The sequence below is a fragment of the Saccopteryx bilineata genome, chromosome 2, assembly GCF_036850765.1.
Source record: "Saccopteryx bilineata isolate mSacBil1 chromosome 2, mSacBil1_pri_phased_curated, whole genome shotgun sequence".
Classification (NCBI taxonomy): domain Eukaryota; kingdom Metazoa; phylum Chordata; class Mammalia; order Chiroptera; family Emballonuridae; genus Saccopteryx; species Saccopteryx bilineata.
Window position 1 is genome coordinate 113005360 of NC_089491.1, and position 16070 is coordinate 113021429.

The following is a 16070-nucleotide window of genomic DNA, read 5'->3' on the forward strand; positions in this document are numbered from 1 at the left end:
CTTACAGGACCACATCCGCGAAGTTTATCAACTCACGGCCAAACAGATGTTCCTCCTGACACCCCTCAAAGCCACCACCTTCCAATCTCCCCTCCCCACGATGCCCCTAATCAGCAGGAAGTAGCCAGATGAATAAACAGCACCCCTATTCTATTTAACACAAAAGGTCAGAATGTAAGGTCAGCAGATAATGGAGAAAGGTCAGGCACACAAACTTTGGCTGGGACTGCCCACAACAAAGCATGCCAAAAGAAACTTCCCAAGAGCCCTTTGGAAAAGAGCGACACCTCCGTCAGCCAGTGAGATTTCACCACGTCATATTAGCTCGACCACCCTAGGGACCCTTTAAATATCCCCTACGCAATTCACACCTTGCGACTTGCCTAGCCTCTGTCCCCGGGGTGAGGGAATCTCGTGGGGTGGGATGCGCACTCTGTACTCAATAAAGCCTTTTATTATTCCACACTTCGTGGCTCTGGCCCTTCCTTCTTTCTCAGCAGGGAAAAATACCTTACAGTAATGACAGAATTTTTTAGAACTCATGAAGGGCATCAATGTATTCAAGAGGCCCAGTGAACCCCAAGCATTATAAATAAAAAGAAATACAACTCTAATAATAAACACACTTCCAAACATACATAGTGAAAGAGCAGAAAACCAAAGTCTAAGAGAAATAAAAATCTGAAAAGCAGCCAGGGAGGGGGGAAAAAACTGATGACCTTCAAAGAAACAGCCACACTAACAGCTGATCTTTCAAAGGCAACAATACAAGTCAGAATCTTGAAATTAGTTTTAAGGGTACTGAAAGAAAGAACATAAACTTCTTCTGTTGTAAGATCTCCTTCTCTGATTCTCCTGTCTTCTTTCACAAATAAGGACACTTGTGATTACTTTGTACCCACCAAAAAATCAAGGATAGTCTCCTATCTCCCTGGTCGGCAAACTGCAGCTCGCGAGCCACATGCAGCTCTTTGGCCCCTTGAGTGTGGCTCTTCCACAAAATACCATGTGTGGCGCTACCTTGATAAAGAATATAACTAACTATATAGTTTAAGTTTTTTGGTTGTTTTTTTTTTTTTTTTTACAGAGACAGAGAGAGAATCAGAGAGAGGGATAGATAGGGACAGACAGGAACGGAGAGAAATGAGAAGCATCAATTATTAGTTTTTCGTTGCAACACCTTAGTTGTTCATTGATTGCTTTCTCACATGTGCCCTGACCGTGGGGCTACAACAGACCGAGTAACCCCTTGCTCGAGCCAGTGACCTTGGGTCCAAGCTAGTGAACTTTGCTCAAATCAGATGAGCCCGCGCTCAAGCCAGCAACCTTGGGGTCTTGAACCTGGGTCCTCAGCATCCCAGTCCGACGCTCTATCCACTACACCACCGCCCAGTCAGGCCTATATAGTTTAAGTTTAAAAAATTTGGCTCTCAAGAGAAATTTCAATCATTTTACTGTTGATATTTGGCTCTGTTGACTAATGAGTTTGCTGACCACTGTCAAGATCTGTAACTGAATCTCATCTAAAAAATCTCTTTTGCATTATAAAGTAGCATATTCACAGGTTCTAAGTATTGGGATGTGGCTATCATAGTACCTACCATATTACCATTCTTTATTATAAAGTGACCAACTTTTTTACAATGAAAAGGAGGACAAAAATAAATTGAAGAGAACAATATTGTAAATAAAAGAAACATTTTATTCATTGCAACAATAATACACTATAATATGATAAATGCATAATAAAAATATTTGTAATATTTTATTTTTTAATTATAATTACATGCCTAGTAATTTTTAATAATAATTGTAAGAAAAAAGTACTCATTTAGATACAAATACATCACATCACATGCAATGAATCAACTCTGCATCAATTGAATACAAACATTTACAGATTAGTCTTCCAATATCAAAAAGGAAGACATGTAGTGTTATAAAGTACCACACCCCAGATTCTGAAAGGCACTGTACCTCATCTCATGGAGTTCACATAGAGACACCCAGCCCAGATGAATTTTGAAGAGTTTTATTAAAGGAGGAGATTTATTAATATGCCCGCCGCATATGGCTGACATGGGGCATCTGCAGGCCCAAATAGTGCAGTCCCAAAAATAGTTCAGGGGCTGCTTATATACCTTTGATCATACACAGCCGGGGAGAGCATGACATCATGGTATAGGCTGGCAACATTTGTTTAGGGGATACACAAAAACATTAAGACTTTTAAGGTAATACAATCAAAGATGTTTACAAATCTTATAGGGTTGTCTTCCCTCACTAGCCTAGAGGTATTTTACCCTCAAGATTCCAGGAAGGGGGGCCCTGGCTGGTTGGCTCAGTGGTAGAGCATCGGCCTGGCGTGCGGGAGACCCGGGTTCGATTCCCGGCCAGGGCACATAGGAGAGGCGCCCATTTGCTTCTCCAACCCCCCCCCCTCCTTCCTCTCTGTCTCTCTCTTCCCCTTCCTCAGCGAGGCTCCACTGGAGCGGAGATGGCCCGGGCGCTGGGGATGGCTCCTTGGCCTCTGCCCCAGGCGCTAGAGTGGCTCTGGTCGCGGCAGAGCCGCATTCCGGAGGGGCAGAGCATCGCCCCCTGGTGGGCAGAGCATCGCCCCTGGTGGGCGTGCCGGGTGGATCCTGGTCGGGCGCATGAGGGAGTCTCTCTGACTGTCTCTCCCCGGTTCCAGCTTCAGAAAAATACAAAAAAAAAAAAAAGATTCCAGGAAGGGGGAGGAACTACAATCAATGCAGGGTGGTATGTAAATTATGCCTCCTATTGAAAGAGAAGAAGTTTCTAGGTTAACCTTTATTTTAGATTTAAAACTGAATGACCTATTGTTCTTGCAAGCCAGAAACTTCTACATTCCTCTCCCTCCCCTCCCTAAAGGAGGGATAGAACAGGAAAGCCTGACCTTTCCTTCCAGAATATCAATATCAATTTTCACCTTTTTGGTACCGTACAACAGTAGGAGGACACTTTTTGAGGGAGGATAGAACTTACAAAAGAAGGACTGCCCTCCCTAAAGGAGGATGTTTGGTCACCTTATTTATTATGAATGGCTCTTCTATAAAGCCCCATGGAAAAAAAGTATTTCCAAAACACAGAAAAGGATAGGGCATTTTGCATACTACTTCATTTAAAACAATCATTAACCTTGTGGATGAAAAAGGAGCCACATGCTGAACCTGACAAGTTCAGGGGAAGTCTACATGGTGGCCTTGCAAACTCCAAGACCTCAAGTAACTAAGAATGAGACTGCACTTGAACACCAGGTGTGCAGGCTTTAGAGGAGAAAGACCTGCCGGGGTACTTCTCCAAAGGAAGGGCACCAGTACAAACTAGGGGGACGAATTTTACAGGGTAAAGGAGAGTCTCAAGCAAGTGGGTGTTGAATCAAAAGACCTAGTATGTCCAGAATGCTCCTCCTTGGGGCCACTAATGAGCTTCTTGGAATTCCTCTGCCTCAGGGGCGATAGTCCAGTAAGTAAGGGTGAGGTCTGACAGATAAGTGGAACATCAAAAGGGCAGTGGAATTCCTGGTAAATTCATGTATCTATCATTTCTCAACTCTGTGGTTACATATAAAAGAAAGGCAGTTATTAATTTTATAATATACAGTGAGGGATGATGTAAAGCCAGTGGCCAGGGCTGCCATCAAAGCAGCCTTCTGGCCTATGCAGGTACACATTGGATTCGGACAGTCCGTAAAGAAACAACGGAGCCACAAACTGGTGGGCCATATGTAAGGTATTTTTCCCCGCCGAGAAGGAAGGAAGAGGGCTCGGAGCTGCAAAGTGTGAAATAATAAACAGCTTTATTGAGTACAGAGCGCACATCCCGCCCAGCAAGGTTCCCTGGCCCCAAGGAAAGAAACATGGAGGCCAGAGAAGTTGCATAGATTAAACCGTGTGGCAGATATTTAAAGGGTTCCTCTAGGGAAGTGGAGCTACTATGACGTGATAAAATTTCACTGGCTGGCAGACGATCGCTTCTTTCCAAATGGTTCCTGGGAAGCTTCCTTTGGCGGGCTTGATTATGGGTGGTCCTAGCCAAAGTGGGCGGGTCTGAGTCCTAATATCACCATCCTTCCATCCACCGACCTTACACCATAGTCTTTAATTCTAGCTTGCACTCGGCGGGCAAGCAAAAACACTCACGGGGCTCCAAAACCCACTCACATTCAGTGCTCACAAAGCCACTGACTTATCCGAGTTTCCTCGAATCAAAGGTTTCTAGCTCACCAGCCTTATTCTCCTCAGTTCTCCATCTCCTTCCTTAACCCAGATACAAACTCTGCACACACTGGCATCTCACTCAGCACTCCGCCATCTTGGCTGCTTCTCCTGGCCACATGGCCTCTTTCTGCTCTCTGCTCTGCTCCCTCTGCTCTCTCATGCTAATCATCCCAGGAACCAAGAGAGCAAGCTCCCGTTCTGCCCCTATTTTATAGTGTAGAAATCCAAACCTTTAATCCAATATACAAAACAGGGAAGTCTCTAATACAAAGTCACTTCTCTAAGGCATGATTGGATTGTACCACCCCACATCAAAACGGGTGGGAAAGGCTTAATCCTAAAACCAAGCCCCAGGCTACAGGGATTCTCACCTGCCCAACAGGTGACGAGGAGAAAGAGGAGAAAAAATTGAAAAATTATTGTTTCTTCTGGAGAGAACTCAAGAAAAGAACCTTGCTGTTGGGCAGAGAAAATATATTATGCTCACTTTGTTAAAGATGGCGCTGCCCATGAGGAGGCCGTTGCCCAGGTGATATTAATGTGTGTTGGAGGTGGGCTAAAGGCAGGCAGAATCCTTGTAGCCTGGGGCTTGGTTTTGGGATTAAGCCTTTCCCACCCTTTTTGATGTGGGGTGGTACAATCCTATCATGCCTCAGAGAGTGACTTTGTATTAGAGACTTCCCTATTTTGTATATTGGATTAAAGTTTGTGAAGCTACACTATAAAATGGGGGCAGAACGGGAGCTTGCGCTCGGTTCCTGGGATTATTAGCATTAGAGGAGAGAGCAGAGCAGAGAGCAGAGAAAGGCCGCGTGGAGGCCAGGAGAAGCAGCCAAGATGGCGGAGTGTTGAGTGAGAGGCCAGTTTGTGTAGAGTTTGTGTAGGGAGAAGGAAGAAGATGGGGAACTGTTGGGCAGATAAAATGTATTATGCTCACTTTGTTAAAGATGGCGCTGCCCACGAGGAGGACGTTGCCCAGGTGATATTAATGTGTGTTGGGGGTGGGCTAAAGGCAGGCAGAATCCTTGTAGCCTGGGGCTTGGTTTGGGGATTAAGCCTTTCCCACCCTTTTTGATGTGAGGTGGTACAATCCTATCATGCCTCAGAAGGTGACTTTGTAGAGAGACTTCCCTATTTTGTATATTGGATTAAAGGTTTGGATTTCTACATTATAAAATAGGGGCAGAACGGGAGCTTGCTCTCTTGGTTCCTGGGATGATTAGCATGAGAGAGCAGAGGGAGCAGAGCAGAGAGCAGAAAGAGGCCATGTGGCCAGGAGAAGCAGCCAAGATGGTGGAGTGCTGAGTGAGATGCCAGTTTGTTTCGAGTTTGTGTCCTTCGAAGGAGATGGGGAACTGAGGAGAATAAGGCTGGTGAGCTAGAAATCTTTGATTCTAGGAAACTCGGATAAGTCAGTGGCTTTGTGAGCACTGAATGTGAGTGGGTTTTGGAGCCCAGTGTGTGTTTTTTGCTTGCCCGCCGGGTGCAAGCTAGAACTAAAGAAGATGGCTCATCAGTTCTTGGCTCCGTTGTTTCTTTACCAACTGTCCGAATCCAATACGAACCTGCATGGGCCAGGCTGCTGTGATGGCCGCAGCTACTTGCTTTACACTTGCCAAGCCAAGTCCCCCATCCAATTAAGGAGGTCATCAATTTCCGTGCTGTGAGGTTTGAACCAGGCGATGTCTCTGAAAACCTGAGTGAGGAAGTAAAAAAATCTTGCGAAGTAATAATTGTTAGTTGCTTGCTGCAAATGCTGATTGAACAGAGTGACATGGTGATACATGGTCTCCTGGATGAGCCTCATGAGACGTGCTGGTCTGGTTCCTCTCGAATGGGAGGACATGTGGAGATTTTTAGAGACAGGGAACCTGTTGGTGTAAGTTTTAGAAGGACTGAGTATGTGTGGTTTAAAAGGAAGGCGTTTTGGAGAACATTCAGGAGGGAACTTCTAGGGCTGAGGGGCGGCTTCTTCCTGCTGTCATCCCTTCCTATTTGATATTTCCCTTGTGAAGTTCTCCTTGGGGTATTAGGGAATAGGAGTGTAGGTGCATTTAATTCTAGGTAATCCTAGAGATTTCTCTCATCCAGGCCTGTAGAAACTTGATAAAGAAGGGGGCATTAAAATTAGACACAGAATTAAGACTGGTCCTCTAATTGGTGCTAGCATGGAAAACAAGGGGTTTTTTCACCATTGTTCAGAGTAGGGGTCAGTACCGGCCCAGCCACTGCGGATTCGTTCTTGAAGTTTTCGGAGAGAGTTGATATTCTTGACCAGGCCAGACTCATTAATGTAGTAGCAACACTGTTTCTGTAAAAAGAGGCAAGTACTGCCCTTCTCTGCTGTTAGTAGATCTAAAGCCCTCCGGTTTTGTAGGGCTACTTGAGCTAGAGAGGTCAGTTGTCTCTGGAGGGAGGCTAAGAGAGGTAGCTGAATTATCAAGGGCCTGTTCTAGGTCTGCCTTTAGTTGGTTAGTAGTCCGTATACTGTGGCCTAAGCCAGCTCCACCTATCCCTATAGCTGTTATAGAGGTGGCAAGGGTAAGGCCAAGGAGGATTGAGAGGAAGGCAGCCTGTTTATTCCTGCTTGTTCTCAGCTGGCTTGAAAATTCTTCCTCTTCATAATACGTTAGTTGTGGTGCAACTATTACTGGGACACAAGGGAAGGGGAAGAGGTGTATAAAGTTTTTAGAATGGTTCCATTGCACCAGAAGTGAGTTCCACTAGGGCTGGTTAGAGAAGTTTTGATTGGGATAGTCTTATTGCATAACGGGGTTGGCCGATTGGTGTAGCAAATTGAGAGGGTTGAGGTGGGGTCTTCTTGGAAGAGAGGAACTCCAGAGAGAGAAAAAGGGTCTTGAATTTTGGTGGTGTTGAGTGGGTATGGTAAAGGAACTGCGGTGATGGGAGGCTTGTTTAAAAAGGCACAGAGAGCCTGACCTGTGATGGCACAGTGGATTGAGCATAGACCTGGAATATTGAGGTCACTGGTTCAAAACCCCGGGCTTGCCCAGTCAAGGCGCATATGGGAGTTGATGCTTCCTGCTCCTCCTCCCTTCTCTCTCTCTCGATTTCTTCTCTAAAATAAATAAATAATTTTTAAAAATAAATAAATAAAAAGGCACAGAGAAAGCAGTGAGAAGTGTTGTATACAGAAGTGAGGTTGATAACTTAAAATGATAGATATATGAATTTACCAGAACTTCCAACTGCCCTTTTGTTGTCCCACCTGGTTGCCTAGCCTCACCCTTACTTACTGGATAATTGCCCCTGAGGTAGAAAGTTCCAGAAAGCTGATCAACCACCCAAGGAGGAGCATTCCAGAAAGCTAAAATCCTAAAACCCCAGAAGGGAACATACCAGAACTTCTATCTCAGTACCCCCTCAGGCTCTCCCAAACCCTATAAAATTTGCCACATAACCTGTAACCATTGCCCTTTTCCCCCAGAGAAGTGTCTGGCAGGGTTCCTTTCTTCCTTTCAATAAAGCCTGTTATTCTGGTCTTTACAGACTCCCATGGATTTTAACATTTGGTGCTGAAACCCTGGACAGGGTACTAACTGCCTGGATGATCCCTCTTTACCATCTAAACTTACAACCAGGGAAGCAATGGGCAGCGGCAGCTCGTCCCGGGCTTACTCCCTGATTCTGTTTGGACGTGTAATTGTAGGTTGATTGGCCAGCAATCTGTCCCTGTCCAAACCCCTGCTGGACCAGAAAGGTAAGGAGTTTCTTCCTCTCCTTTTCCCATTGGCCTCCAAATTTCTCTCTAAAAGCACCCCTTCCTGTTTGGATGGTTTTGACTCCAGACCCCATATCTATGGGTGGTCTGCCTCTACTCCTTTATGGACTTCTATAAAAGTCTAGGCACACCTTGCCAGGCCCCTCACCTACGTCCCGGGATCTCAGCCTTGAGGTGATGACCTCCTGTCTGAGACTCTCTTTCTACGGAGATTTTCTCCTCTCAGAACTGCAACTGAAGGCAGGGATGCCCGCTTCTTTCACCAGTCTCCTCTACTGTGAGCTCCTCTCAGTCCAAACTATCTAGCCAGACTCCCCTCGGAACACGGGCTCCTCCCAATCTCAGGCCTCAGAGACTACTCCTCTACTCCTTTGGGACCCACTCTATTCTCTGAGGTTCACAGTTTGGGAGGTTTCTACTCTGAGCAGCCTGCTTCTATGGACTTCCTCGAAAGTCTAGGCACCTAACCAGGTTGCTTTCTACTACCATTACAATATCCTAAGAGATCTTGACAATTTCTGCCACTGGATGGGAAGGGCGTCAGAAATTCCTTACGTGCAGGCTTTCTTCTCCCTCGCTCCTGTCCTTAATTTCTGTGCTGCTTGTTCTACGTGCAGGCCATTTTTGGCCAAAGAAACCTCACCTTAAACCTCCATTCCTAATCTTTTCTTCGCTTTCCAACTCTCTCCCCTCCTACCTGACCCCCGGGGGCACCCCTCTCTCAGGATCCCTCTCTAGTCCCTCTGAAAATCTCTTTCACTGAGTCTCTTCCCTCCAGAAAACCCCCTCCCTTTGCAAAATCCTGTTTCTCATTCACTTGCAAATACCAGTCACTCTCCTCCCCTGCTGGCCAGGGGCCCCTCCGTTCTCCACTATATTCTTAAACTTCTCCTCCCTCCTTACAGATGCACAGCTATGTCTCTTTTTCTTCTTTGACCCATTCTTCCCCCTCCTCAGAGACCGACTGTGCCTTCCACTACCCCTAATCCTCTCCTTTCTCCTCAGATCTCTAAATCTTTTGACTCCTTTGACCACGTGGCACCACCACCAGCACTTCAACTTCCTCCTCCTCCTGCAGATTCTGACCCTCCTTCTTTCCATCTGGGTGTTCACACTGTCCATCCGTTTGCTTTCTCTCTTCCTCCCCTCTATGCCGACAACTCCCTGCCATCTCGAAAAATTTTAAAAAGCAGAATTGTCTATTAAGCTGTGTGAGTGAGTAATCTGTTTTGTCTCTTTGTCAGAAAATATCTCTAATATAAGTTTAATTGAAACAAGTAAAGCATGCTCATTTAAATTTCTTAATTTATAATTTGTATGAGAAGTCTTTATTTAATGTGTAACTGTCTGTTTCTAAGGCCTTAAACCAATAATTACCTGCCTCTTAAATCAAGGCTTACTCATCCCCACAGATTCTCCCTGCAATACCCCCATCCTTCCTGTTCAAAAACCTTCAGGAACTTATCACCTAGTACAAGACTTATGCCTAATCAATGAGGCAGTAATTCCCCTCCAACCAGTAGTCCTTAATCTCTATAGGTTACTGTCACACATTCCCTCAAACACCACTCACTGCAGGGTCCTAGACCTCAAGAATGCCTTCTTTACCATTCCTCTACACCCTGACTTTCACTTTCTGTTTGCTTTACCTGGACACTAATGCAACCCAGCAATTTAAGTGAATTGTCTTACCCCAGGGGTTCAAAAACAGCCCACACCTGTTTGGGCAGGGACTAGCTCAAAATTTAGCAGCATGCAATCTCAAAACTAGTACCCTCTTAAAATATGTAGCTGACCTACTCCTCTGCAGCCCCTCCCTGCCTGCCTCAAGGAGACACACCGCCACCCTTCTTAACATCCTCGCTGTGAAGGGAAATCATATCTTCTCTGCTAAGGCTCAACTTCACTCTTAGTCCATAGTCTATCTGGGCATCGCCTTAAACCCCACCACCTGAGGTCTCACCCTAGGTCAAGCTGAGACCCTCCACAGTCTCCAACCACCTACCACTGCAGATCAAATCCTTTCTTTCCTTGGTCTAATAGGCTTCTTTTGATACTAGATTCCCAATTTTACTCTCTTAGTCAAGCCCCTCAGTGAGATCTTCTGAGCATGGCTTTTAAGGTCAATGATGTCCAAGGAAGTAACAGAAAAGGCAAATAAGGCCCAAAAGAGGTCAGGAAATACCAGCTTTTGGCATACGCTCTTAAAGGCTCCAGCGCCCTAAATGTCTTCATAGAATTCCATCAGGGCCCTGCTCCAGAATGAAAAGAAAGGTCATTGAACTGAAGCCTACCAGGCTTCCCGGCCCCATCAAGGGACACACCTGTGCTGTGGAAAGAGGGACACGAGAAGGTAAGCTGCCCCCTTGCTTCATGGAAGGAGGGTTCAGTCTCTTTTAGCCCTGCTCCAGCTATCTGTGACCTGACCTTGCCCAGCATGCTGGGAATTGCCATTGAAGGCCCAAGGACATCGTTCACAAGCCTAAGGTATTTCTTCCAAATAGCAGATGAACTGATCTCATTTCTTGTAAACACAAAGGCCATCTACTATGCCTTGTGAATATTTGAGTTTTATTTATCCCTCAAAGATCTCTACTGTGGGTATTGACAGTCTGATTTTGTTACTTTATTTAATGTATAGCATCTCCTTTATTCCTCATCTCAATGCCGCATGCCTATTGTAGGCTGGCACCTGCTGCTAATTCCAGCTAGAAGCATTGGTCACTAGGACTTAAACCCTAACTGCAAAATGTAGAAATGTAACAGCCCTTTTCCTAAATGCTTTCAGGATTTACAGGTTACTCAGCAAACTGCTCAAAGACTGTCCAAGAGGTGCTTCCAGCAGTACATCACCCAAGGACTGACTTTCATGTGGACAGGTCTACACACCGTGATCCTGACAACTCCCACTGCTGCTAAAGTAGAAAAACGGCATAACACCTATATGTGTCTTTCTACTAAATGGAAAGAAACCTGTACCCTAATCTATCTCACCCCAAATATCAACCTAATTTCACCCCATGAACCTCTTCCAGTTTCTAGTACACTACCCATCAATCTAAGGACCAAACGAGCTGTACAGGTAATCTCTCTTCTTGTTGCTTTAGGAATTTCTATTAAAATAGGTCTAGGGGCAAGGGAACTGGCCATGCCCTGTCTTATTCCCACTCTTTCTCTCTTTCTGAAGCCCAGTGAATTCGTAAACATGGAATCAGTGGTTTCGCACAAACTGGGTGTCTTGACTATTGCCTTTCATTGGTCCACTCACTCTCCTATTTATTTTTCTAACTTTTGAACCCTGCTTCTTACGTTTGTTCACTAGTTTCTTACAGAACCGCATGCAGACCTTTGCCAATCAGAAAATTGGAAAAATCTACTGTAAAGCCAGGAGCCAAGGCCAGGGCCACTATCACAGCCGCCTGGCCCATGCAGGTTCGCATTGGATTCGGACAGTTGGTAAAGAAACCATGGAGCCAAAAACTGGTGGGCCATAGCCTTTAATCCTAGCTTGCACCCGGCGAGCAAGTAAAAAATACACACTGGGCTCCAAAAACCCAGTCACATTCAGTGCTCACAAAGCCACTGACTTATCCGAGTTTCCTAGAATCAAAGGTTTCTAGCTCACCAGCCTTATTCTCCTCAGTTCCCCATCTCCTTCCTTATCCCAGATACAAACTCTGTACAAACTGGCATCTCACTCAGCTCTCCGCCATCTTGGCTGCTTTTCCTGGCCTCCTCCACGTGGCCTCCTTCCACTGCTGGCTCTACTCTCTCTGCTCTCTCATGCTAACCTCAGGAACCAAGAGCGCAAAATCCCGTTTTGCCCCCACTTTATACTGTAGCTTCACAACCTCTAATCCAATATACAAAGTAGGGAAGTCTCCAACCCAAAGTCACCTTCTGAGGCATGATTGGATTGCACCACCCCACATCAAAAAGGGTAGGAAAGGCTTAATCCCAAAACCAAGCCCCAGGCTACAAGGATTCTGCCTGCCTTTAGCCCACCCCAACACACATTAATATCACCTGGGCGACGGCTTCCTCGTGTTATCTTTAACAAAGTGAGCATAATACATTTTATCTGCCCAACATCTACCTAACCCTACACACCAACCCTGAAACCTGCCCTCGCGAAACAAAAATCAGGAACCCTATAAATACATCCCTACTCCAACTACCCCGGGGGGGGGGGGGTGTTCACAAAGGAGGCTTCCAATAGGGATAACAGCAGGAAGTAGCTCCAGAAGATGTCCGGTTCGAGACAAACCTCCTTTCTGAACCCCATACCCTTTCTTTCCCCCACCTCTTTTTCTTTTTATCATACCACAGACTTGAGAAATGATAGATATATGAATTTACCAGAACTTCCAACTGCCCTTTTGTTGTCCCACCATGCGGCCTGACCTCACCCTTACTTACTGGATAATTGCCCCTGAGGCAGAAAGTTCCAGAAAGCTGAAATCCTAAAACCACAGAAGGGAACATACTATCTCAGTACCCCCTCAGGCTCTCCCAAACCCTATAAAATTGGCCTCATAATCTGTAACCATTGCCCTTCTTCCCTGGAGAAGTGCCCGGCATGGTTCCTTTCTTCCTTTCAATAAAGCCTGTTGTAAAGCCAGGAGCCGCCATCGTGGCCATTCACATGCAGGTTCGCATTGGATTCGGACAGTCGGTAAAGAAACAACAGAGCCAAAAACTGGTGGACCATCATCTTTAATCCTAGCTTGCACCCGGCAGGCAAGTAAAAATACACACTGGGCTCCAAAAGCCACTCACATTCAGTGTTCACAAAGATACTGACTTATCCGAGTTTCCTAGAATCAAAGGTATCTAGCTCACCAGACCTATTCACCTCTGTTCCCCATCTCCTTCCTTCTCCCTGCACAAACTCTGCACAAACTGGCTTCTCACTCAACACTCCACCATCTTGGCTGCTTCTCCTGGCCTCCTCCACGTGGCCTTTCTCTGCTCTCTGCTCTGCTCTCCCCTCTAATGTTAATCTCAGGAACTAAGAGAGCAAGCTCCCGTTCTGCCACCATTTTATAGTGGAGAAATCAAAACCTTTGATTCAATATACAAAATAGGGAAGTCTCTAATACAATGTCACTTATCTGGGGCATGATGGGATTGCAGCACCCCACATCAAAAAGGGTGGGAAAGGAGCCTGACCAGGCAGTGGCGCAGTGGATAGAGCGTCGGACTGGGATGCAGAGGACCCAGGTTCGAGACCCCGAGGTCGCCAGCTTGAGCACGAACTCATCTGGTTTGAGCGGAAGCCCACCAGCTTGAACCCAGGGTTGCTGGCTCCAGCAAGGGGTTGCTCAGTCTGCTGAAGGCCCGCGGTCAAGGCACATATGAGAAAGCAATCAATGAACAACCAAAGTGTTGCAACACGCAATGAAAAACTAATGATTGATGCTTCTCATCTCTCTCCGTTCCTATCTGTCTGTCCCTGTCTCTCTCACTCTCTGTCTCTGTGAAAAAATAAATAAATTAAAAAAAAAAAAAAGGGTGGGAAAGGCTTAGTCCTAAAACCAAGCCCCAGGCTACAAGGATCCTGCCTTCCCACAGCCCGCCCCCAACACACATTAATATCACCTGGGCGACAGGCTTCCATGTGGGCAGCGCCATCTTTAACAAAGTGAGCATAATATATTCTTTTTGTTGGGCAGATAAAATATATTATGCTCACTTTGTTAAAGATGGTGCTGCCCACGTGGAGCTGTCGCCCAGGTGATATTAATGTGTGTTGGGGGCGGGCTGTGGGAAGGCAGGATCCTTGTAGCCTGGGGCTTGGTTTTAGGACTAAGCCTTTCCCACGCTTTTTGATGTGGGGTGCTGCAATCCCATCATGCCTCAGATAAGTGACTTTATATCAGAGACTTCTTTTTTTGTATATTGGATTAAAGGTTTTGATTTCTACACTATAAAATGGGGGCAGACCAGGAGCTTGCTCTCTCAGTTCCTGCTATCACGATTGCAGGGGCTTCCCTGATCCCTTGCCCTTTATAGGAAAAGCTGGTTTTCTACTTTTCCCTTGTCTTTTGTGGTTTGCCTGTCTTGGTGAGACACCAATAAACATGATGGCCCATCAGCTTTTGGCTCTGTTGTTTCTTTACCGACTGTTCGAATCCAATGCGAACCTGCATGGGCCAGGTGGCTGTGATAGTGGCCCTTGGCTACTGGCTTTATACTTCTCATATCTTTGTTCCTGTCTGTATGTCCCTATCTATCTTTCTCTCTGTCTCTGTAAAAAACCAAACAAACAAACAAAAAATCAAGTCTCTCTGTTGTCTTTTGCATCAACAATAATCTACCTGATAACATGCCTTTGAAATGTAAAATAATCTTCTTTTCCTGCCTGCCTTGGGGCAGGTATCCCACCAGAGCAGGAACCAACAAACATTATCATGTTAATTAACTATCTTCTTCTTGAAAATGTAAAAGTTTCAGAATATACATTTTTACTTTTTACCCAGGCATTTCCCCACTTTACTTTCTCCTGCCTAATCTATCACCAGTCCATTTCATGTAACCCCCATCCAACTTCCTCTTTGATATGATGTATAAAGTAAGTGATGAAACTGCCGTTTTTTTGGAGCATTTTCTCAATTTCTTGAGACTTTTCTTTCTGGTGATTGTCAACAGTTTGGCTCAAATAAACTCATAAAAAATTCTTGTAGGCTTGGAAGTTTCATATGTTAAGAATCTGTAACTTGCCTGATCTGTGGTGGTGCAGTGGATGAAGTGCCAACCTGGAATGCTGAGGTTGCTGGTTTGAAACCCTGGGCTTGCTTGACCGGGCGGTGGCGCAGTGGATAGAGCATCGGACTGGGATGCAGAGGACCCAGGTTCAAGACCCTGAGGTTGCCAGCTTGAGCTCGGGCTCATTTGGCTTGAGCAGAAAAAAAAAAGCTCACCAACTTGGACCCAAGGTCTCTGGCTCAAGCAAGGGGTTACTCGGTCTGCTGTAGCCCCACGGTCAAGGCACATATGAGAAAGCAATCAATGAACAACTAAGGTGTCACAGCAAAAAACTGATGATTGATGCTTCTCATCTCTCTCCGTTCATGTCTGTCTGTCCCTGTCTATCCCTCTCTCTGACTCTCTCTCTCTGTCTCTGTAAAAAAAAAAAAAAAAAAAAATATATATATATATATATATATATATATATAAATTAAAAAAAAAAGAAACACTGGGCTTGCCTAGTTAAGGCACATATGGGAGTTGATGCTTCCTGCTCCTCCCCCTTCTCTCTCTCTCTGTCTCTCTGTGTATAAAATGAATAGATAAAATCTTATATTTTAAAAAAAAAGACTGACCAGGCTGTGGTGCAGTGGATAGAGCGTCGGACTGGGATGCCGAGGACCCAGGTTCAAGACCCCGAGGTCGCCAGCTTGAGTGCGGGCTCATCTGGTTTGAGGAAAAGCCCACCAGCTTGAACCCAGGGTCGCTGGCTCCAGCAAGAGGTTACTCAGTCGGCTGAAGGCCCGCGGTCAAGGCACATATGAAAAAGCAATCAATGAACAACTAATGTGTCGCAACACGTAATGAAAAACTAATGATTGATGCTTCTCATCTCTCTCTGTTCCTGTCTGTCTGTACCTGTCTATCCCTCTTTCTGACTCTCTGTCTCTGTAAAAAAACAAAAAAAAAACACTTCAACTTTGGTGAGATAAATATTAATACCCTGTTTTTAAGGATTCTGAGATTGAACATTAGAGAAATTAGAAAACTTGACTGAACTAAAGTGTCTGACTAGAAATTTGTATTTAGATTACTAGATTTGTTTCTATGATTCCAACCAACTTTTTCCCACTGTTGGTCAAAAAAGTTTGTAAAATATAATTTTTATGTTTGCTCACTTATAGTTTGCATTGGGGCTGGGCAGCGCCAGGTATATGTAGTCAGTGAATTTGCACATTACCTTCCTGCTTGGGAAGGGCCACTGTTTTGTTAATGTTTGCTGGAGGAGAGGTTTTGGGGCCAAAAAGTTTTGAAGAAGAAGAGGAAGAAAAAAGCCATGATTACAGATTGAGGGAGAAAGAATACAGAGTGCTAAAGGAGAAGCCATGTTTGGCAGA